This window comes from Colletes latitarsis, chromosome 10 (assembly GCF_051014445.1).
Source record: "Colletes latitarsis isolate SP2378_abdomen chromosome 10, iyColLati1, whole genome shotgun sequence".
Lineage (NCBI taxonomy): Eukaryota > Metazoa > Arthropoda > Insecta > Hymenoptera > Colletidae > Colletes > Colletes latitarsis.
In genome coordinates this window covers 6,488,580-6,514,925 of record NC_135143.1, presented here as the reverse complement: position 1 = coordinate 6,514,925, position 26,346 = coordinate 6,488,580, and the positions used below count along the sequence as shown (strand labels likewise).

Sequence of the window (26,346 nt, the reverse complement as noted above, 5' to 3'; positions counted from 1 at the left end):
GATAGTAGAAGATCATGAAAATATTATTGTTAAATATCAATAGCGTATAGATAATCATTAGTCCCAACTCTAGCTGGCAATCAATGCGTTAATGAAACTAGGTTTGTCGCATCGAACGTGTTTTTAGGATACAATAATGATTCTTAAAATGAACACCGGATATGATTCGTAAATTGAACATTTCTATTTCTTTCACATCTAGCTGGCAATCAATGTTAATGAAACTAGATTTGTCGCATTGAACGTGTTTTTAGGATACAGTAATGATTCGTAAATTGAACATTTCTATTCCTTTCACATCTAGCTGGCAATCAATGTTAATGAAACTAGATTTGTCGCATTGAACGTGTTTTTAGGATACAGTAATGATTCGTAAATTGAACACTTCTATCTCTCCCAACTGGCGGGGATTTGGAGCCAGTATAACGTGAAAGACGTTTAAAAAGATAAAGGCGACTCCGAGACTCAACGATGGACGAAAGATGAATAGACCAACTCCGGAACGATGTTCATCTTAAGAATCATTACTGTATTCGCGGTGACTACGGTTGTTTACGTGGTAGCTTCTTCGCCGAGCGCTGTCTTGGGACGGTGTCCTGTTTAACTGAAATAATAGCCATGGACAGTGAAAATGTGGGCGGCAGGTATCTCTCTTGGGGATCAGTTTGGAAACGCACGTGACCATTGTTCACGATTTTTTTTTTCGCGTATTACGCACGACATTGCCGGGCCGTGGCAGCGATGGGAGACAGTAATTAAGGATCAGGATGCCGTGACAGTTGGTGTCGTCTTAGTCACAGTCCCGTGTTTCCATGCTGGTTGCGTGACGTGTTGTTGCGTGACTCGTTGCAAATATCAAGCTGACCAAGTGGATACGAGGCCACGACCCCGTCATTATCGGTGAATCGTGTTAAACTGGCATAAACCACGTACCAAAGACTCGAAGGCGCTAACTGGACGTGAAATCTGCTCCTTCCTTTCGAACCGGCGCCGAAATACAATCCTTTGCTCGTAACTTCTCCGTTATCTATTAGCTTGAGTAATAAGTTTGTTTAACGTCAACTCGTATAACGCTTATACAAAGAATGTCTAATCGACGATAAACGCGGAAATCCTATTCCGTGATTTTAGCTATCTGCCTAGATCGTTACTGCGTTCTATCGAAAACTTCTATTTTCTCTGATGAAAAATTTACGCGCGTAAAATGACCTTTCATTAAGCGAACATCGTAAAAACTTCGAACGAACGACAATTTTTTAAATAAAATCCGACGGTAAATGGGTCGATACGTTTCAACTAAATTCGGAAAATTTCTATATTGTTGATTTAATTCCTCGTCGCGAATAATGGTCGTGTCGATTTTATCACGTATGACATCAGCGCGAACAATTTACTGGTCTATTAATCATTCTTCCAGTCGCAAACTGAACTTATATTATGGTATATGGTTAATCTATATTTAAATCTCCCGTTCTAGAGACAATCCTATCACTGTCTTATCCAACCTTATTTCTTACGAAACAGCTTATCCTACTTTCTTTAAATATATATCTTTGGTTTTATTCAACTTTGTACGTATTATATCGTTTCTTGCTCTATCCTCTTAACTTTTCTCAACCATTCCGCTATTCCTTTTTCTTCCTTTCATCCATTATTTTCTCCAACCTTTCTTGTTACTTTGTGTCTTACTACACTCTTACGCTAAATGTTTCAAGATATCATATTTGGAACCATCTATTGTGTACACTCTCTGAACCAATATTTGTTTTCTTCTTCGAAATTCCCAAACTGCACTTTATCCTCATTGTCTTTTTTGAGACATACAGCTAACTTCTCCACATTTCGTCATACTGTATTTGAAGTATTTTTAACCCTTAAGCGGATTATTGGGGCCGTTGCGACCCTCTGCAAGTTTAAACTAATAATTATTTAATATATGTCAATGTAATTATTTGAAAATTTATGTAATCCTCCATTAGTTCATTATTTTTGAAACGCTTTAAAGGAAAATTGATTCTCATTTACCAATTTGATAAAAGTTAACATTATGTAAAATAATTCAGTTCAGATTGAGAGTCCACTTAATGGTTAAAGTTCTTTACCCTAAGACTTTCTCTACACCATCCTGTTCTCTCTTAAATTTTCTGAATCTTGTGTAAATTCAAAGAAATTTTATAGAATTGTCTATTACCTATATGTTTCCTTTTACTTATATTCTGAAACCCTTATTTGTCCTATATTCTACTAGGAATTTCTACCATGAATAGTATTTCTGCACATTAATAATCTTGATCTTCCTCTCTGATTTCTCATTTCTCACAAATTCATAATAAATATCATGTTTGAAATCCCGCTACGTAAACGGTGACACTCTTTTGAAGTGCAAACTAACATTCGGAATGTTTAATAACCACTGCCCTAGTTTGAATTCATTTTTCCTCTTTTATAAATAATCCATTTGTATACCGTGTTGCTTCAAAAGAAAATGTGATCCGCGAAGTTTGTGTTAAAACTTCGCGAACTGAAATACTGTCTAACGAATTCCTCTTGATCAGTCCAAGTAGAACCCAATCGTCGTATTAATTATGAAAATCCTGACACCATCATTATACTTGTTCGTCCTTCCGTTCGACTCTCAATCTTTCAAATTAAAATCGCAACCTCTGTTCTGAACTTGTTTGAGAATAATAATAAAATTCTTTCTTGGAGACAAAATATCAATAATCCTTGGACGACGTTCTGCGGGTCAATTTTGACCCAAATCTAAATTTCGTTAGTTCCTGTATAAGGTTTCCCATTGAATTTCTGTATTATTGTATTTGCAATTCTACATTTATTTTAATAAATTCACGTATCATTATTATTGTTATTTGATAAAACCTAAAACATTGCAATTCCTAAAAAAATGTGTATTATAATCACTTGACTTGGAAGTTTTGTTTAATCGTTAAGAAAGTGTTCAAGGATGATAAGTGTTCTCGTTGAAGTATTCTTCTTATTGCAATTTAGATAATAAAAGTTAGAAGTAAAATCCACTGTAAAATTATAGAAGTAAATCCACTGTGCGATTAGTCGCACTATGTGTCATCGTAATCATATATTCTACTATCCGCTTCAATGATTCGTTTTTCGATTTATTTGACATTTAACACTGCAATAGTAAACCTATATCCTTTGACACTTTGTATCCTCCCGATGAGTAGAACACGATGCAATCGTTAAAAAAATTGGACCTTGAAAAAGTCTGTCAAGGACAATTGTGTAAGACGTCCTTTTAACAGATCTTCACCAAAACGTGACATAATTTGTATAGACCCTGTACATAATCTCGTTAACGTCATATTGGGGTGCGTGAGACCCTCAACACCTCATCTAATAAATAACACGATCTCTTCAAACACGTTCAAACTTATTACTGGATAGGTTTTTCCATGTCAAAAGATTGCTAGAAAGCATAAATAATAAAGTGGTCTCTTAGGAATGGCTAAAACGAGTGGGGAATGCATCCCCCCTATTCTACGAACATCCGTGGATATAAGTGAACTTATGCCAACGTTCTTAAGCACACACGTCTCCGAAGACCCAACGAGCTCGTTACTCGACCCAATAAAAAAGCCTTCGTTGATATCGTGGACGAATGTGCTTCCGTCCAGGGGCTTCCGGAGTGCGTTACAGTGTTCAGGATTTCGGGGCGAGAAAGCAACGGTTCCTCCATTACTTGGAGTCGAAGGACAATTTCTTTTCTCCCTCTGAAAAATTCATCGGGACGAGGCGTTCGCGCGTAAAGAAAAAAGAGGGAACATTAGGAAGAAGATAAACACGGGGCCGCGATCCTTTGAACCTGACAAATTGGTAAGAAAAGGTCACGGGAAAAAAGGTAAACGAACCCTTGGTCCTTGAACCTTCCGTGGGTATTATACGAAACTGCTGCGCCTCTGGTAATGGCTCCTTATGATTTAGCGAGAGTGTTTTCTTAGTTTTCGCGAAAGTGGCACTCGCGTAATCGTTTGTCAAGCGCCCGACGAAATAATAGCTGGTGGTACCGCCTCCCTCTCGGTTCAACCTCCCCTCCCTGCTGCCACGTAAAATCCTGCCGCGATATTTTACCATCATCGCTATTAAAGGCCATTCCACAGATGAAGAATAACGACGCGTCCTTCGCAACGAGCTTGCAACGACGACGCTAGACCCCTCTTCGAAGGACTTCCTCGTGCCCTTTGAACACCCTCCGCGACTCGACGTTGCACTATTTTCTCGAGCTGTTACCCTCAGCAGACGGTCTCTTCGTTAGAATGACTCGATGTTACCATGAATTTTGATTTTACGATTATGCAACTGTCCAGAGCTGTGTATTTACGAGAGGATAATCAGCTGAATGGTACGGAAGCAAGGATAACATTATAGTAGGCAAAGTTGGGCAAATTGTATTCACTAATAACGAATAAAAATCTTAGATTTGTTTGTAATTTGAAATCCAATATAATAGTAATATTTAAAATGAGCCTCAGACACGTGATTCGAAAATTGAACGTTTCTATCCCCCCCAAATCTAGCTTGCAATTAACGCGTTATTGAAACCAGGCATGATTCGTACATTGAACATTTCCCAACTGGGGGGATTCCCAATTAAAAAGATAAAGGCGGCTTCGAGACTGAATGAAATCGCAGTGTATAAACATTTACTAGTCTAACCATGTAGCGATATTCATTTTAAGAATCACTACTGTAATGGGTCTTTTTAATCCGACACTCGGGTGGACAAGCCAGTTTATTGTTTGTTATGCATAAAAACTATGCATTTACACTCGCACGACTGTCGTTAAAATAGTTACTCGAACAGCGATCACTGAGTCTTTTCAGACTCATATCTTACATTTTGCAATACTTATATATTTTTAAACTTCTAACCTATAATAATATAGAATATTTGTTTTATCCACTTGTTAGAAGACACAATGATCCTAATTTTGTCCTAAATATTTGTGAGTTTTATTAAAAAAATGCATATTTTATTACACCCTTGCTCTGAAAATACCAATGAAATGTAAACAGTCACAGAGTGCATAATGAATACTAGAAACATTAATGTTTTAAAAAAAATAGGGAAAAAATGAATGCAAAATAAGTGTTATCCGGGCCCAAAAAGACCCACGAACCTCTGTACGAGTGTTAAGTAAATAAAATATTTTACTAACTACAGTAAGTGTTTTCGCATTTGGGGTCAAATTGAATAGTGCACAAAGGTTAAAAGTAACGAGTTTTCCGTGCAATTTAAATATCCTAGATATTCGAAATGCCTGTGTAACAGAACGCAACGGCTAAATGGCATTCGTATTAAAGGTATGGACGGCAAAGGAATTATGTACACGATGCTGGTCGACGATTTAGGGTCGTGATTCACATCCCCAGAACTTGGAGTAGTTTTAATATTCAGCCGATGCCACTCTATTTCGGGTACTCCGTCGAAAGCAAGGGACCAAAGCAACGGAACATGATTGCTCAGTAAGACATTAACATGCTGTCTCTAGATCGTACGCGGTTATCAACACTGAATTCCTTACTGCGTGTCCCGACTCTCAACTTGCTCCGCCCTGCTGTTTCATTCCTCTTGTATTTCATCGTTCGTGTCCAAGAACGTACACTCCGTACATCTTCGCGCCCACCTTTGTCGTGAATTTTCAACGCGTACCGCGCCGTTCTCCAAGATTTTACGACGCCCGGTCCGTTCTCCTAGAAAGCTACGATCCTCCGGAAGGATACGACCTGCCTTAAATTCCAGGGACTCGAGGCGTAATATTCTTCGGCCATTGATGACCCACTTTTCTCTTACCCAGTCACACTTTGTAAACTGTTCGAGTATCGTGCTCTTAGACGAACGAGCCATTTTCATTCTGTACTCGAAGACCTTTTTCCCTCGTCTTCGAGAGGATTTCATTTTCGATAACAGTTTCGGTCTCGATCGTTGCGTCGACATTTTAAGTGACTCGTAAGTTTCGTTGGTAGTCGCTGACTGTACCGGTGTTTATTATTTATTACTAACTATATATGTATATTTCTTAGAAAATAACAGAATGATATAAACTAATTAAATTCTCCAAGAAATCTTCCGCTTTGTCTGTTTCTCTCTCTCTTTCTCAGCGCCATCTATCGTCCTTTTTTTCTATTCCACGCGCGATCCGCCATACTGCCAACCTACCATTCACACATTCATTACCAACCTTTACATTTATCACCAACCATAGGTAAGGACAAGTAAAATGTTGGGTCTGCAACATTTTCTATATTTAACTACATAAAATAAATGGAACCAATATTTTTCTATTTCAAAAAAATTATTTTAATTAAAAAATATCAAGGTGACCAAGTAATTGAACTTCTGAAACTCATTATTTAGATGCAGTGAGATTAAACAAAATGGTTCATAATAATCACTCATTTTCGTTTAATAATTGTTTTTACTTAAATACGAAAATTGCAATTTTAGCAACTGTAAATAACTCTCGTTTTAATGCACAGGTTACTTAAAATTCTGACGTCTACAATATAAAATTATTTTTCAAATCATGGACGTATAACATTTTACGATTTATATTAGACTTCAAGGTACTTTTTGTCTAGGTAGAGTATAGTTTGCTTTCCTTAGCGAACAAGTTTTGAGAGATAGTGTAACTGGTGAAGACGAACCTTGTACTTATCCAATACGATTATTCCTTAACTCGTGGCGGAGCACGTCTTAGTGAATAGTCGCACCATTATCTCGTGTTTTTTTTAATAGACTTGTAAGTCTGCCTCTTTTGACGGTTCAGTTGATTCCAAAAGGAGCAATAAGTGGCTCATCGCATAAAGACCGCACGTGATGCGGCCTGGTTTACTCTTCAAGCCGCGAAAAAGTCAGAATTTCGTCGTACACGCATTGCACGAAGCAGACGTTACTCTTAATGCTAACAATGGCGCACGTGTAACTCGCGCGTATCCTTCTGTAGTCGTTCGTATGAAAAATTGATGCAATAAATTCATAGTCTTCGCTCAACGACTTATATAATACGAAACGTTCCATGGTCTGACGGGTCTTTTTCTCATTTATTGATTCGACCTTCTTCAATAACGGTTGAGAGAGTGTCATGATTTCATAACAGCATTAAAATTTAAATATTTTGAATGTAAATAGTTTGTTATCTTTTTATAGAAAATATCAAAGTTCATCGTCTGGTGCGAAAAGAAATATATGATCCTATTGTAACAAAAATATTAATGATCTTGATATGTCCTCTTTCGAAACTATTCAACTCTATATGATACATATTTAGCAACGCGGAATAATAATGGCGGAAATTGAGGTGGTAATATCTAGTGGCCCACTCTATATATTTTGTATAATAGATTTCTTTGTCTTACTCTGTCATTTGCAACTTGTTTATTCAATAAATAAATATTGAACGTCAGCATGGTCAAAGTCTTAAGCCCAGAATGAAAGAAATTTCGATTTATTGATGAAGATACCTGCAATTTCTTGAATAAAAACGAAATTTCGATAGTTCGGATGCATTGGAAAAAATGTACAGGGGATACTACTTGAGAAACGTTTTGCAGAAGGTTATCACTCTGCTCATTTTCCTTTCCTTTCTGCCCCTCTCATCTGTGTGCCTTCGTCTTTGCCTCATACGCCGACAGAGCTAGGGGGAATGAAATAAATTCCGCGTTTCTGAGAAATTGGAGAGCCCCGAGGGTAGAAGACATTTTCTTTGGACCGCCCCTTCCCTCCAACCTGGAAAACTCCTTATTCCGCGTCATCTGCTTTTCAATCAAGGTCGGGTATCGGCTCTGCCGAGATGAGAAGGTGAGCTCACCTCCGGGTCCATAGAAAGTCCACGGCCACCGTGCCTCTAGCTTGAAGATAAGTTGATATCGTCCTTGTAACACGATCGTTTCAACGACCTTGTACCTTCGACGTTTATTCTTTAATTTTCGATATGAAAGAAAGGTTAGTTACGACGGTGATTTATTTTTCAACGTCACTTTACAATCGAAAATACCATGATCCCTAGCTAACATTCGCTGGCTCGGCTCCGCGACGCGAACGTTATCAAGGGAGATGTAGTATCAGGGAGGTACAAGCGTGGCTCCAGAAGTACCCGACCTAACAAAAAAACACAAGAAATTTGGGAACAAATATCTTTATTTTTCAACATAATCTCCTTTTAGCTGGGTACACTTTTCCCAACGGTGTTTAATAGCTTCGATACCCTGTTTATAGTGAGAACCATCGAACTCCTCAAAATAGCCATTAACCGCAGACTCCACCTCCTCATTATTGGAAAATCTTTTACCACCGAGCCATTTTTTCAAATTTGGAAGGGGAAAATAATCCGAGGGGGCTACATCTGGCGAATGGGGTGCGTGAGGGAGCAATTCAATCTCTAACTCCTGGATTTTGGCCGTCGCGATACCGGATGTGTGAATTGGTGCATTGCCTTGGTGAAACAACAGTTTCTTTTTCGCCAAATGCGGCCGTTTTTCCTTGATTTTGTCACTCAAACACTGCAATAAATTCGCATAATAGTCGCCGTTGATTGTTTTTCCTTCTTCAAGATAATCAATGTAAATTATTCCACGCGCATCCCAAAAAACTGACGCCATGACCTTGCCAGAAGATGGATCTGTCTTCGCCTTCTTGGGAGCTGATTCTCCCCTTACAGTCCATTGTTTCGACTGTTTCTTCGACTCAGGTGTAAAGTGATGGACCCAGGTTTCATCCATGGTTATGAAACAATTTGTAGAAAACATATAAATAAAACGTGAACTTACATACGAATCAATTATGGTAAAGAAAATTATTTACAAATAAATGATCCACAATTTTGTGTTCATTTTCATTCCTCGAACATGAAAATATGCCAATAAAAGAAATACGTGTCCAATATATTTCATCGTTCTATTTGTTCGTAAAGTTCCATAAAAATGAATGTTGCAGTCGTATCGCGTTCCTCGTACATTATACTCACTTTATTCGAGGATATTTTTATATTTCTTGCCTCCAATATCGATGTAAAACCGTCTTCAGAATTTAATTGTGTTTAATTTATTGAATATTGATCGACATTCTCATTCAATTAACAGAAATTCTTTTCGTGTAGATAATAAATCGTAATATACGTAAGAATAAACGATTTTTTTATCGAACTACATTTACTTAATACGAATACGCTTTAACGATTCACGCTGCATATATAAAAGTAAACTTCGCTCCGGCGTGTCGGACGGCCACCATTCGAACATATTCAATATTCTAATCGAAACGAAGTTACGTATTCAAGCCGCGGAGCATTTCCAGTAACAGCGAGGAGAATAAAATATTATTCGAGCGCAGTAACGTTTTGTCGCCGAGTCCGTAGATACAAGTTTCGCGATTTCGCCGGAGGCGCGATAAGTTAAAGTTTCTCCTTTTTATTCTTCACAGGCCTGAGAGTTTCTTTCCAAGTTTATACTTTCTCCGCCTTCTTTTCGCTACCCAGACAACCCTTGTTTCTACCACAATTTTAGTTCAGTTGGCCGCCAGTCACGCATAACAAATGATTTCGTTCCTCGATCGGTTCCTTCTTTCTCGCAAACTTTTTCACCTCTATTTTCTCTCGTTTTGTTCGTAACTGTAAATACACGAATGAATTTCGGACAAAGCGAAGATACTCCAAGTTACGAAAGTAACCGAGGAACCTTCGGAACACGAAATTACCAAAACTTTCGCGCGTGCTTCGATAAATTCTGTCTCTAAATATCTGTTAGTTTTACACGATAATGTAGTATTATTAACTTTTAAATGACATCCGTTTCCAAGCATTTTTGTCGTTAATGACGTAAGTACAGCAATGCTCGGATAACTGTTCATTATCTCTACTCCTGTGAGAGGATTCCCCTTGACACACCAAGTGCTCAACGTCAAACGTAGTGTAACCTGATCTGAGCTTGAATATTGGTGAAACAATATATGTATAGTATGGTAGACCGGGGCTAGATGTTCGGATTTTGAGAAAACATAAAAAATGAGTAGGAAATAATGTAGTTACTTTTTTCACTCCTGACTAATTTATTGTTAAATTTATTCTATTTTAAAATTTCCAGCTCAAATTTAATATATTGCAATAAGCCTCTCATAGAAACTCGTTTTTTTATGATTAGCCGAAGTGAAACTTTTTATCTCGTCGTGGGGATAACCCTAACCAGTCGCACGTTCGCTAAACTTTTTTATTTTTGGTTTTTTTTTAAATGATACTTTTACCAATACATTTTCGAGAGTTTTCCGATTAAAATAAGACCAAACACGATATAATTTGTTTTTAACCTACTTCTAGTACAGTATAAAATCTTGTTAAATACGATTAAATACGCACTCATTAAATACGCAAATATGATCTAGGTTATATCGTGTTTGGTCTTATTTTAATCAGAAAAACCTTACAAATATATTAATAAAGATCCCATTAACAAACAATAAAAATAAATAAGTTTCACATTGTGTTATTATTATTCGTCCTTTATTCGCTGTCCTTTTCTTGTGTCTTTCTGGGAACTGAAAATTAACCATGCTTTTATAACATCTATACTTTAGTTTAAAGCATGTTATTTTAGACGAAAAGTGATTTCTTCATTAGCATCGTCTTATTTTTCTTAAACGAGGTTAGAATAAATTATGCAACGATTGTGATGAAGGTGCAAGCCAATTATGTTTTGTTAAAAAAGTGTAGTCTATTATGAGCTTCTATAAACAGGCATGAAATAATTAGAGGGAATCTTAAATCGTGAGACGTTGAAAAGTTTTACAAAATAAATTACTTGACCTTAAATGGGAAATCCTGCTACATCCAATGTACTCTCTGGACATCGCACAATCGGATTTCCGTTTTGTTCGTTCGATGCAGCATGGTCTGCCCGCTACGCACTTCCGAAATGAAACAGAAGCGACAAAATGAGTTAACGATCTTTATGCCTTCAAAGGGCAAAGAATTTTTTCGTCATGGCAACCGTCAATTGCTTGATAGCTGGTAAAAAAAATAGTGGTAAACGGTAGGAAATATTCGATTAAAAGTATTATATTCCGTATTTTATTTAAGTAAATATGAGAATCGTAAGAACGAATTTGTGTATCGGAAGTTACCAAAAAATGGCTGAGACTTAATTTATAAAATATGTCGATAATTTAGCTTTCGTCATACATAAAAGTATAAAGCTACAAAGTGAGAATTTTTAAGTTAGTCACTCTGTGTAAGAACTAACTGTTACTCGCGATTTTGGGCAAAAGGTTAGAAGCCAACCAATGCACGTATCCACCAGTATTCCTGAAAGGTTTAAGAAAACATGTAGCTCACGTACTAACGCTATACAGAGGTACTTTATGATTGATAGCATCGCAGACAAAAGCGAAAGACACTGAGAATGAGTGAAATAAAGAGCAATGTTTAGCGTTTGTTTATTCTAGAGATTCTAAAATCGTTCAAAAATCAAAGTACATAATTAGCTTTTCTATAAATTGTATGATTTTCGTTGATAGCTCAACTTAAAAATAGTAAAGGCTGATTCGTTGATAAAGTTAACTTTCTAACACAATCTAACTGACTCTTTCACGCATCAAAAAGTCACTTTGCCTAATATAAACATGGGAATAAATCACAAAGTAGACAACTGGCAATACGTAAGCCAATACATACAATGCTACTTTTGTTGGCTCCCAGAAAGTTCGTGAAGCCGATTATTTAGCAAATAGAAAAGAAAACAACACTTATTTACCAACACAATAATTCATTAACAATTCGAATATATAAACATAAAACGAGTTAACAGAAAATGTTCAGTGTTGATATATAAACGGTTCAATTCGTACAAGTTTTTGAAAAGCTGAATCGAATCCTTTAAATCTTGAATTCTGAGCTCGTCCTGTTTGGTCGTTATTTAAATACAAATATTCTATTATGGGAAGTGTTTTGTTAACTCCGTAATTGGTTCGGGGAGTTAGATTACGTAGCAAATCAATTCTGCTTGATTTGCAAAGACAATTTATTCAATAATAACAAGAAATAGTTAATAATAAACAAGAAATGGTATGATTGCGGTTCGATTGTAAAGTGATATCATTAATAATGTCCAAATTTGTAGGGGATATCACTTGTAAGGTGATATCCTTGAGAATGTCCAATTTTAAGAAGTACAGTTCTATTCGCGTCCAGTGCGAAAGCCAAGTTCAAAGGTCCAAGTTCTTTGAGAATACAGCTAATTCTTTCGAACGTCCAACTAATTCTCTTGAGAATGCAAGCAATTCTGTTCCATATCCACGGTTCTATCCTAGAGAAAGACTCCGAATCTTCCTCTTAGCGCCTTCTTGGAGGCTTTCGATGTTTTTTGGATAATTTTTGAATTATGCAGCGCCCACAGCCTGGTTTGTTTCATCCTGCAAATCAAGGTCTGCAGGACGTTGCACAATCCTTGGGTTAATTTATTACCCATTTTTTGTTCTTATGGTCCTAGTGACTGTCCTAGTCCTGGTGGTCAACACGTGAGGAGTTGCATTACATCAATTGCCGTCGAGGGTGGTCTAACCGGGGACCGTTTCCAGAGAAATCTGAAACCGGGATCCGACCAGACCTAGTCCTTTAGAAATTATATGCAGTTCGTGAAAAATTGCGACTTTCTCAAAAACGGCACTGTGCATTGTCGACTGCAGCGGAAACTCTTCACGTGGCGACAACATGTCTTGATTGAAAAATCGGAGCTAGCCCATCCCCTATGAGTACAGGTATCTGGACCCAAAATACCCCTTGAAAACTAATTATCGTGTCCGTCGCGTAAACGGCTTTAGTATACGTAAATTTCCTATTGTCGAGTGAGGCAGTAATATGGTAAAGTTGCAAATTCTTTAAATTTAAATAAGTCCGGTAAATTCTGTGCTACTAAATAATATGGAGGGTCTTAAGTCCTCGTACTATTAATATTTGAAAGGAATAAATAACGCGTCCTAAGCTGTCCAACAATAACAATGTGTGGAAGTTCAAACAATTTTTGTGTCCCATATATTTACTCCGTGAACGATATTGAGGGAAAAGGTAGCGAACGCTAGCAAGGGAGTACCGTGTTCCCAGGAAACGAGCAGAACGATCGTTGTAATAGTGTCGTGGGATACGAGGGACCGATGGTCGGTCGAATAACCTTGGTCGAAGATTTTCAAGTCGTTCGCGAAGAAGATAGCGCGACATTGGCCAGAAACAATCGAAGCTTCATCGTGCTTTGAGTCCGGTGGACGTTAGTTCCTATAGAAGTAGCAGAACCGGGCCGAGTCCGAGACAGGCAGGAACGAGTTGGAGAGAACAAAGCCTGGAAAGACCAACGGACGAAGGAAGATGCCTGGAACCAATATGTAGCCCCTCCTTTCGCCTCGTGTCTCGCTCTCTTCCGCCCACTTTTCGTCTCTTCCTTCTTTACCCAGAGGCAAAACCTTTGTTACTTGTTAGTGACTTTTATCTGGTCGCCTCCGGGTACTCGATTTATCTCGCTCGCCTCTCCTCTCTCCCCCGTAGCTTTTCTCGCTCCTCTCTTTCTCTGCTTCCCCTTTCACGTTCATCCCGCTATCACCTACCAACAGCCTGCAGCCTCGAACAGTCCCGGAACTTCTTATTCCGGATTTTAGACCCGTAGGGGAAACTCTTTCTTATTCCTTTTCTTTCTTTCCACTCATCCTCTCACCCATACTCCGACGTGTATTTTTTTTCCATCCCGTTTTCTCCCCTTATACCGCTTTTCCCGGGACCTACCACCTGCTCTTCTTTATCAGTAGCAGCTTAATCTCTCGCGCGACTTTCGGGTAACGTTGAGCACCGCGACGAGAAATGATCTAGCACCAATAATCCTTGGTCCTTCGTGAAATCTGGGAAATTACTTTATCGAGGAATGTCATCCGCGATCGTCGGAATCGAACGTCAGGAATTATTGCCGGAAACGAAGTCGTGGTTTCGACAACGCGTGGTCCGAAAGTGGATCCTCCTTCCTTATTCAACAGCTGCAATGTGTGTGATAAGAAGAATGTCGAATCTGATACTCACCGATTTTAATAATATTTTGTAGGTTTGTCGATTCGTATATATAACAATTGTAACCGGAGTGGTAGCCACAGATGACTAGTTAGTTATGAAAAAAGTAAGTGTACTTTTTGACAGTTTGAAAACAGTTTAACTTTGTACAGTTTGAAAAAATCACTTAGTCAGATATATTTTAGTAATAGATCATTCACTGCAAGAATAATCGTGGTGTAGTAGATAACGTAAGAAGATAGTAACATTTTGTCCCGACTTCGAATCCCATAACGTGTACGATTTTTTTTTATAATTATTATTCCATAAGGTATAAATCCAAACTATTTGGGAGACAGTCTTTAGAGAGTTTAGTGACAGTTTTGAGACTCTTTATTTTGATTTGTTACTGTTCATACACAATGATGGTCACCTAACCCCAATCCGTTAAATTTTTATCTTTGGGTCATTTGAAATGTATTATGCATCCAACGCAAGTGACTGAACTCTACATGAATTGCAAGACAAAATACAAAATGGACTTGAGTCTATTCGAGACCTGATACTTTCCAGCGAGTGCGAAATTCGATGCTGAGACGTCTAAGAGCGTGTGTTGAGGTACGTGGTGGACATATCGAACATTTTCTTTAGTCGTTCATAACTCGAATAGTGAGGTATGTAGGGCATTCGTTCATAGAAGAGTTTTTAGCGATTCTAGTTTAGTGTATTTAGATCTTCAAATATACAGGGTGTCCCGTAAATAGTGTAGGAGCCGGAAATGTGGGGTAGCTGAGACGATTCTGAACAACAATTTCCTTTGCAAAAATGTCGGATGGAGCTTCGTTTTTGAATTATTAACGAAAAACACTGACGAATCACGGCGCGTGCCTGCCGCGCGCTCAGGGCCGTCCGAACTAAGAGAGCCACCGTGTCGGGTAGGTAGCAAGATGTGCATCGGAGATACGTCGAGGAACGAATACAAATAATTAAAAATACTACCACTGCAACTGTTACCTCTGCAGATTGGATAAATCAGTCAGATAAATCGAATTTATTAATTATTTGTATTCGCCGTTTCCAAGAAAGAAGAAATAAAATGTGGGAAGATGCTCTCGGAATTTTTAGGAAATTAATTCTTCGCACCTGAGTGACGCTTCTCGCCAGAGTGTGTTAAAATTAAAATAAGAATTATTTTCAGAAAATTAAAATAAATACGGTAAGAACCATTTGTAATCGTTTGTTATTAAAAACTGTACTGGAAAAGCAGACTGGATTTGTGCGAACCGAAACATTTTTCGCATGCAAGGGGTTAATAGAGAATTAATTGAAATTCGCCTTACCCATTTACTTGCAAGTTGCAATAGGGCCAGTTAGTGCACCCCTGTCGATCATGGAAAGGTCGAAGACCCCAATAAAAATCAGCTGATGGGACGGCCCGGTCACTGCACCCGCTTCTTACCCCGAAAATGTAAAAGTGAAAAGTGCTAGTGACCGTACTGTAAAGTGTTTTCGGGGTAAGAAGCGAGTGCAGTGACCGGGTCGTCCCATCAGCTGATTTTTATTGGGGTCTTCGACCTTTCCATGATCGACAGGGGTGCACTAACTGGCCCTATTGCAACTTGCAAGTTAATGGGTAAGGCGAATTTCAATTAATTCTCTATTAACCCCTTGCATGCGAAAAATGTTTCGGTACGCACAAATCCAGTCTGCTTTTCCAGTACAGTTTTTAATAACAAACGATTACAAATGGTTCTTACCGTATTTATTTTAATTTTCTGAAAATAATTCTTATTTTAATTTTAACACACTCTGGCGAGAAGCGTCACTCAGGTGCGAAGAATTAATTTCCTAAAAATTCCGAGAGCATCTTCCCACATTTTATTTCTTCTTTCTTGGAAACAGCGAATACAAATAATTAATAAATTCGATTTATCTGACTGATTTATCCAATCTGCAGAGGTAACAGTTGCAGTGGTAGTATTTTTAATTATTTGTATTCGTTCCTCGACGTATCTCCGATGCACATCTTGCTACCTACCCGACACGGTGGCTCTCTTAGTTCGGACGGCCCTGAGCGCGCGGCAGGCACGCGCCGTGATTCGTCAGTGTTTTTCGTTAATAATTCAAAAACGAAGCTCCATCCGACATTTTTGCAAAGGAAATTGTTGTTCAGAATCGTCTCAGCTACCCCACATTTCCGGCTCCTACACTATTTACGGGACACCCTGTATAATTCACATATACAGGGTGTTCGGTTACCTCTGGGAAAAAATTTTAATGGGAGATTCTAGATGCTAAAATAAGACGAAAATCAAGAATAACAACTTCTTGATTGAGGCTTCGTTAAAAAGTTATTAACGTTTAAAGTTCCGCCCGTACTGAATTTTTTTCTTGAAAATGCGCAGGATTTTGGGGGTATCTCTATTCACCAAAAATGCTTGTAATTGGCCCCTGTAACTTAATGTAATTTTTTCAGTATGATTTCAAATTGTCTAATTTCGTCTAAAAATTTCAGTACCTACTCGAATTTTTTACTTGAAAATGGGTAGGATTTCAGGGGTATGTATATTCACCAAAAATGATTGTAATTGAGCCCCTCAACTAAAAATATTTTTTTCAGAATGATTTGAAATTTATTAATTTAATTTTTTAATGACTTTTTAATGAAGCCTCAGTTAAGAAATTGATATTTTTAGAATCTCCCATTGAAATTTTTTCCAGGCGTGGCCGAACACCCTGTATAAAGCACGATGAAACGATAAAGTTCAGTGAACAAGGACATTTTGCAACCATGTCAGAAGAGAAAATTAGCTTGACATCCAAAAATATACAAAGATAAATTTTATTTAATTAATCGAGGAAGAAAAACAAAATAATTTAAATAATTCGTTAGTGATTTTATAAGAAAAATTTTGGTATCCAACATATTAATCTTGCTCAATTTAATTTTCGAAAGTACATATTTAACTTTGACTAAAAATTTAAAGATCGTAACCTGTGCAACCATTAACTGTGTCTGGAAATGCATAATTGAATAACCAGAATCGATCAATTCGTCAATTAAGCCTGACAGAATCGGGTTAAAAGTTTTAAGTGTCATTCGGTCCAACGGAAATCTACGACGTTTCCACGTAGATGGGAAAGTTTCTGATCCGACCTAATAAGCAATTAGCAATGGAATTTGTCGTGTATGTAAGACAGTATCAAAGAAAATGTCACACGACACACATCACGGATTTAGCTTTGGTTTCCAGGGAAACGTTATTACGTTTCAGAAATGTTACCTCTTCAAACTGTGTAGGATTTCGGGGTATGTCTATTCACCAAAGCAGCTTGTAATTTCCCCCTGTAACTGTATATAATTTTTTTAGTATGATTTGAAATTTTTTAATTTCGTCTAAAAGTTTCATTACCTACTTGAATTTTTTTCTCGAAAGTGGGTAGGATTTCTGCGGTATGTATATTCACCAAAAATGATTGTAATTGAGCCGTGCAACTAAAAATAATTTGTTTAGAATGATTTAACATTTTTTAATAACTTTCTAATGAAGACCCAGTCAAGAAATTGATATTCTTGATTTTCGTCTTATTTTGGCCTCTAGAATCTCCCATTGAAATTTTTCCCAGGCGTGGCCGGACCCCCGTTATAATACAGAGCATTTTTACAATATTATGTAAAAACAACTATTTAACTATGCCATATCTTAATCGTAAACAGATTAATTCTGATCAATTTTTATCAACCAATTAAACATTACCTCAAAATTAAAGTTTTTTACCTAATTTTTTTTGTATTATTTTTACAATACTCTGTATATGTTAAAATTTTGTAAACATTTATCGGATTCTCCATTAACGTATTTTTTAAATATCACTGAAGATGTTATTCGTTATTTGCGAATAAAATTTGTCCAATTAATTTCGAATTCTTATTATTTATTCGTCTCTTTATAAAAACATCTTTTTATTTTTTCATTTTTTTTATAAGAAGGTAGACGAACAGATGCAACCGAAGTATTGTTAAGTTCGTATTTCCATTCAGTCAATTTGTTAGTCTCTTTCGTAATATAATTTAAGGGGGCAGTCTCATGTGTGCATTGCAAAATTTAGCCATCTTTATTAATTTTTTTTAACTAAATCTAACGCTGTAATTTATTTTCGCAATTTACTTAACAATCCTTTGGGAATACAGAGTAAATTTTTCAATAATTTTTATTGACTTTTCATGTTTTTATTACGCCCACAGTAAACATGTGTTTAAACAGTGACGTAGGTGATTGCAGCTCTCAAGGTTAACTAAATCAAAACAATCAAAAAGATTTTTATTCGATAGGTTTCCTATTATTGCCCGTAGCAAAATAATTAATTTATGTTGAAAATTTCTTCCGCAAACTTTTTAATAAAAGTATATGATATACTCATTATAAAAATATAATTTTTGTACGGGCGAGAGCCATTGGTATGTGGAACAACGTATAAAAATTTCAGAGCAATCGAACGTATAGTTGTTGAGATTTCATCTACACCAGTTAGGAAAGTAACATTTCGAGAGAAACGCATTTAAAGTCTGCAAAGTCATACTAATCAATCCCAACTCCATATAGAATTCCTTCCAGAATGTTGGCACCTAGATGGCACAAACGCTAGAATTTCGACTTTTGAAAACAGCAGATGTCTCTTGGTCCTGCCGTAAATCTTTCGAAACAATAATGTCTGCTAGACTGTACAAGGTAATCGCTCGAATTACTATACTTGGCATTTATCTCACATTTAACAGTACATTCTTAAATACATATATATTCTCAAAACATGGAATAAAAAAAAAATCGATTTTTTTGAGACCTCACATGAGACTACCCCCTTAAGTCCGTATTTCCACTCAGTCAATTTGTTAGCCTTGTTCGTAGTGTAATTTAAGTTTGAAAGAACAAGAGGATAAGAAAAAATCCTAGTATATACATTAATTTCCCAGGACTCGATGGTTCCGTATGGTTTATCGAAATATCCAAGTTTTCGTGCTTCTCGTCGTCAAAGACACAAAAGGCGCATCCGCGGCGGTGTCTGCGTAGGAAAGTGTCGTTCTTTTATTAAGGATCAGAAGGTGGAGTAAACGCGCGACGCACGATCGGCTCCCGTTAAGGACACAGATGCAACGAGCAGGAAACGTGACGGAGACGACAGCAGACGCAGGTGCGCCGTAGACATCTGTCATTTCTCTAGAGCGTCGTGGAAAGGACAAGCGCGCATTCCTTCCGGCGATACGAAAGCGTTTTGCCCCCAAGGTTTCAGCGAGACAACGCCGTATCTCGGGATCCTCCGCGGCGTTCCCGTAAGATTCGAGAGACGCCGACGATTACCGATCGATCGATCAGCGCCAGCGATGGGAAACGAGCGCCAAACACCGAGGAACACGTTGTCTCCAGAATCTCGCGGCTCGTCGAGCGAGAGGAACAGTCCTGGACCGAGCTTTGTTTCGCCCGATTGTTCCCTCGAGTTTGATATATTGACGAGCGTGAAACTTGATTGCGTTTAATGCTTACACCGCGGCAGTCAGCATGAATTGAAACACAGCCCGTTGCCATGGAGGATTTGTGACGTCATGACTTTACTACCCGCCGAAGCAAATGTTTCCACTTCGAATTTCGCTGTTCCGGACGAAACTTCGGCGCTGTCGAAGATCTCGTCGAAGAAGTTCTTGTTTGATTCGCGAGACCCTCGTTCGTTGATTGCGTTTGCTTCCGGGAAAACGTTATTGCTATCGTGTAACGTTTGTTAAATGTCCCTTATGGAATTTCTGTTTCCCTTAGCGTGTTAACCCTTAACTGGTATCACAGAGCCTTTTATGCAGCTTTTTACACGTAACATTGGTTTTATTTTAATAGTTTCAGTCGTTGGAGTACTAGAATATCCCACGATACCAGAGTTAGTGTTTGCTATCTGGGCTGCGTCGGTCACCAGTGACCAGATATATTTTTTAAAATAATTTTCTAATTAATTGTTAATATAAGAATATGACTTGTTAAATTTTTTATATTCATAGTTTATTTTTTGTTATTATCCAAATATTTTCAAATGTCCAGATCATTTCATCGCTATTTTGAATATTCGAATATTCACATATACAAATATAATTTGAATTTATTCAATATTTGCGTAGAAAACAAAAGTAAAGCATCTTACATGGTGATATGTGCAAAGTTCTGAGTTTTGACAAAAATTCTAAGATCGTGTTATTATTATTATTATGGTCGATATAAATTTTTCAATCTCCCCTAATTACTGATAGGGGTGAATGCCAACTTAATTATATTTTTTCTTATGTTCACTGGGTTACCGAAATTGTGTCAAGCAGTTTTTAAAAATAGTAAATATCCTGAAAACTATTATATATACAAAAGTATTAATATCATAACAAGATGAGTGTCAATGATGTTGTGAAGTTTCAACTCGAGCTCTTAAATAGCTTTCGATTCACGGCATTCCAATTATATCCTTACATTTTTATAGTCAGACCAGAATAATCGCTTAATGGGAGATTATTGGGTCCATTTTAAAGCGTGAATTATTGGAAGAAGTTCCATCAGATGTTGCGCGTCGCGTGTGATTTATGCATGACGGTGCATCGTCCCATTTTAGCCGAGTAATTAGAAATTCTTGAACGAACAATGCTTTAAGAAATGAAAAGATCCTGTAGGTCAGGTCGTCTAACCTTATTCTCAAGATATGAACCCGAGTTTTATTTTTGTAGGCCACTCAAAAACATTTGTTTATTCAACATGAATTGCTAAACCTGGGCTTATTTGAAATGAAAATAAGGAATAGCTATTTGAAATAATAATTTCAGTCTTTTATTTCTAGTAGCGTTATTTGAAATAACAAGATTAATTGTTTCATACTTTCGTGCGTGATTGCACGAATATAAACACTATATTGATAATAAAAAATGCTAATTCTTCGTGAAAAAATAAATAAAAAATGTAGAATAAAGTTCTTCCAAATGTATTTTTATATGTGAAAAAATCAATATTGGGAATTTTGTCGGGTCTGCGTGCGATCGAGTACAACTTGACTAATGCGTCTGGCCATTAATCATTATTTCTACTTGTGCTAGTATTTGTATAATAAATATTGAAGATGGTATAACATTACCTGTTTTCCTTCTATCATAAGATCTTCCAACTAGTTAAAACCATTTAAAACACGTAATATTATGTGTTAATATTTACAGTCACTGCTATTAATAGAAACGTTAATTATTGGTCAGACATGCTCCCAAGTTGTGCTTAACTGTTCGCATACTCTGCGTATTTTTAAAATTAACTTTTTTAAAAATAAAAGAGTACAAGTTACCATAGTAATGGTTAATTAGGTACTTATACGTAACCTCTAATAGTTACAGACACTGTTCTAAGTAGAAACATCAACTATTAGTCAGACATGATCTCAAGTTGTGCTTAACTCTACCCATACTCTACGAATTTTTACAATTGACGTTTTCGAAAATGAGAGAATAAAAATAACCACAGTAATGGTTAATTTAATACATGGTCATTTAAATAATTTTCGTTTTTCTGCAAATTTCGTTTATTTGTCTTTTGTTCAGCAGTTTTCCGAAAAGATAACAATAGGAACACAAAATGATTTTAGGTAAATAATATGTCATTGTTATCGAATTTCCTATAAGAGAAAAACTTTTTTTGGTTTTATAAAATTCTTTTCCATAAACATAAAAGTGTAAACATATGTGAAAGTAATATATTATTACACCTTTCATCAAGAGTATTTATTTTAATCTGCATTGTTTCATAAGAATATTTAAAATATCTCTTATAAAGTTACTATATTTTATGTTGATTATGTCAATTATTTAGGAAAACTAATCGCAGAATTTCTTTTCACTTTGTAATTTTTTAAACACGGAACTTGTAGTCACAGTGACGAAGGTTTCATTATTTAATTATAGTATTCATGCAATTGGTAAAATAAAATATAACGAACATATTAAAATTACAATGTAAGTTAATTATCCAGATTTTTTAATCACAGCATAGAATTTAAAATATTTCTATAAAAATAACATTAACTTGTGCTTGTAGTTTCCTTATGCAATTTTATTTAAAAATTCTATACTTAACGAATCTCAATCCCTAGAAAATTAATGAATATCTTTTTTATAACTAGGTATTAGAAAATATTTGACAATACGTTCTATCGAGCGAATATAATTCTATTAATATGTTGGCTTGTGTTACAGTGAACGCGAGGGCTAAACAGCTGTTTACATATTTTCATGCTTCTAGATGTCTGTCGCGAGTCTGAGCTTGAAAATTACGGAAGTTTCGCATTTCAGCAACATTGTTGTTCCACTTGCGCTGTACACAGGCCTTCTTTTATTTATGCACGGTATTATTGCGTCGCGACACTTCCTGTTTAATTATTCATGCTTCAAATGCCAGACGCTTTCCTTACCTATACAAAATTTCTTGTTCTTATTCGAATCACTTATAATCGATATCAACACGATACATTTTTATTGCATTTCTGTAAACAAACACGAGTGAATAAGATTTTATATAAAATATTAAACGTGAAACCATAATATACATTTTGATCAATGTCTGATGTAGATTGTTTATCAATATTTAATAGAGAATTTATAATTGTTGTAGACACGTAGTATAACAGAAATTTTTAATAAACTCTTGAACATTAATAAAAAGAAAAACTCTACTTTGTTTTTGAATTTATAATGTAACAAAACAAAATGTTCTCGTAACTGGAATTCGTGTTTATAAAAACATACTATTTTACTATTTAAATAAAGTAGGGTTTTGTTAACAACTGTACGAGCCATAAAAATATTAGTTTTAAGTATGCGATGCAAATATTCTGCATAAAGAGTATCAAAATTCAATTCAGTTTATAAATGCATTACAAGAACTTTTTGATTTTTGGATTTGCAATATATTATGAAAAATTAATTTATAAAATGAATTCGTTGAAATAAAAATCTTACTTATCACTCATTCTGACTCAAATTTTTGTTTTCTTTATATAGACCGGTTTAATATGGTTTTAAATATGATTAATTTGTTTTCTAGTTTTAATCTTAAACGCCTACATATTGATCAATACAAGTTCTTCATTTTAATCTTTAGCTGGGCGAAATTTAACTTGTATATGTTTTTTCCAAGTTAATCACTTCTCCAGAATCCTACCTATTTAACCGAATCACTTTGTAGAATTACTGTATTATTTAACTTGACTGCTGAACGCGTTTTCTTACACAATGTAAAAGTTAAAAACCCGGGTATTTCACTTCTTGAGGCAATTAGCAATGTTGTTAACTTGTTTTTGTATATTTTAGGAGGATATGCGTGAGAGTGAATGCAATTTTCCTGACCTGTCTGACTATTATCCGTTGTTTCTACTTGCAATGATACCTAACAAGGGAAGTTTGGGAATCCAGAAATTGGAAACATTATGAAACTTTGTGTACAACACACGCCTATTACTTGTACACGAAGTTTCTAATTTTTTTAATTTCTGGGTTTCTAAACTTCCCTTCTGAATCACTTTGTGGAATTAATGTATTATAATGTAAAAGTTATACGAGATTTCTTTTCGTTTATCACGAATTTCATTTCTTAAATTAAATAGAAATGTCGTTGAGTTGTTTTCACAAATTTTGAAAGAATCAACATGACATTGAATGTATTTCCCTGACTCGTCTGACCATTAATCTCTCTTTCTACTTGCATCTACGTTCAGACACAATTTTCTCGAAAACAAAGATTCAAACGAGAATATATAGGTTTTTTTTCAACATATTATTACATATTATTATAACATATTGTACAGTACACAAGTAGATCAATTTTTCCTACAAGACATCTACGTGTTCTGCTTGTATATTTCCAGTAGAAAATTTGTTCAAAATAAAATGTTTTCAACCACAATATTTAATCAAAAATAAATTCTTTTTATGATTTAGTAATTTTTTTACGAATACAAAATCATTTAATAATAATTTTACATAATCTACTTCAACCTTTACCAATGTTGTTCCTTAAATTCAATTCTCATTTGGACAGTAATTACCAATTTATAATATGATATTAAAAACCAAAAATTAAAGTATATTGTAATTGAATGTTTATGTTACTAAATTTGATCTTCTTCTTTTATCATGATGTCGATGGAAGAGAAAATATGCCTGATTTTGTTTTAATTTTACCTGATCCTCTTCAATCTCGTTCAATCGTATGGAAAAAGCAATTTCTTTTTTTGTCGGCCACAAGACGGAGGATTTATTCTTTTTCTCTGCTCTGGTGTCACCTCTTTAGGGAGGACACTGATTTATAATGTACCCTTGTAGGTCGCCTCCTTTCAAGCTCAAAAGCTGAAAAGCTTAGCGTGAATCCAATCGAAGAATGACCCTATTCGCGTCTTCCATCCTACAGCCCTATCTAGATACTGAAGGTTCATTCACGCGACCATAATGGAAGACTAATCATGCTGTCTGTGCTATCGGTACTTCCTAGTGGCCGATATTGATTTGACTGGTGCATCAACCATTCCGAAAGTTGTCAGAATTCTCGTTAATTAGCTAATTATCGCACGAGGCTCAATTGATCTCAACTTTAGCGAAGACGTAGACAACGCGGACATTTTTCGAATCAGTTGAACGTAGGTACGTTCGAAGAAACTTCATCCTCACAACTTCTGTAGGGAAAAATAACAAAATAGAGTCGCATTTTATGGGGGAAATATTAATGAAATAAATAGTAAAATAGTAATTGTACAAATTGACACAAAACACTCTGATCGTTGACTGCATAAAACAAACATATAAAATAAAATTTAATAGTTGGGTGAATCAATTTTATTAATGACAAATATTTATAACTTAATACTTTCCTAACATAATGTCTCAGCAGACTTAAACTCGGAAAATTCAAATTTATGCTAAGCAAAGCTTAGAACTTTTTGAGAAGAATGTATTCTAATGTTTATAGATTGCATAAAGCCCGATGTAATGTAATTAAGGTGAGATTGCACTAGTTCCTCTTTAAAAATACACGATATATACTCTCAACAAGATTACTTTGGCGCTGCTTTCCGATTCCTTCACTGGTTTGAATTCCACGTCGTTCCTCATTGACGTAGCTTCAATTCAACATCTGGTTGATGAGATCTGTAACGAGCCTACGGTATCTCCCTTTGTCGTCTACAGCAAAGGTTGTATCTCTATGTAGGAGTACCGAGTGATCAACAACGACTATACCCTAACCCAGACGTGTACGCCGTCAACTGTGTTAATTAAGAGAATCGAGTTGATGGTTATCTAATGCGCAGATCTCGAATTGAACTGTACACAAATCCCTTTGTGAAGATATTGCAGATTACATCTTTGTTCCAGTTATAAACAAGGATCAATTTATCGCGATGACCTGCAGGATGTATCGAAATTAGGGCTGGGGTCATTGGAACAATCTAATATATCCGGATAACGAGGTCACGAGGTTATTCGTAATCAGGATTTAATAATCGCGACTTCGAGCAAAGATATAATTCTGTTTTTAAAAACATATTAGCTATAGGCTGATTTTATATTATGATTAAATATAAATTAAGACTAAAGCTACAGTTCTGCGTACTTTTTTTTGTTATTGTTCAAATATTTTCAATTATCCAGATCATTCCATCGTTATTTTGAATATTCGAATATTCACATATACAAGTATAACTTGAATTTTTTCAGTATTTGCATACAAAACAAAAATAAAGCATCATACATAGTGATATATATAAAGTTCTGGCTTTTGACAAAAATTCCACGATCGTGTTATTATTATTATTATGGCCGATATAAATTTTTCAGCCTGCCCTAATTGCTGATAGGGGTAAATGCCAACTTAATTAAAATTGTCTCACACTGCCCACTATAATAATTTATTAATGCACAATCAGATGCTTCTCTATAATTAGACATTGCAACTAAAAAATTTGGGAGCAGACTCTGTTACAACGATGCTGGTAACTCAATTGCTATTTATGCAATTATTCACGGATCATTTCTCCATTTTCATGAAAAGACGTAAGAGAATCTGCTCTTCACTGTCTGGTTCCGTTGAATGCGCAATATGCACGCGTTTCGTTTCTCCTTTATCTTCTTTCTTCGATCGTTTCACCTGTATCCGAGTAATCTTTATGAAACTCTTAGCTCAAACGTAGACAGTCGTTGTGCAGTTCTGCAAAAAGCCAGAAATGGAAAATAAATATTAAACGTTGGAAA

At 35.9% G+C, this 26,346-nt stretch overlaps 1 protein-coding gene across 1 annotated transcript in view; it reads left to right on the top strand.

Moving 5' to 3' along the window:
• Window positions 1–26,346, top strand: part of LOC143347197 (uncharacterized) — a 636,562-nt gene that overhangs the window by 199,907 nt on the left and 410,309 nt on the right. The gene's annotated exons all lie outside the window — the stretch shown is intronic.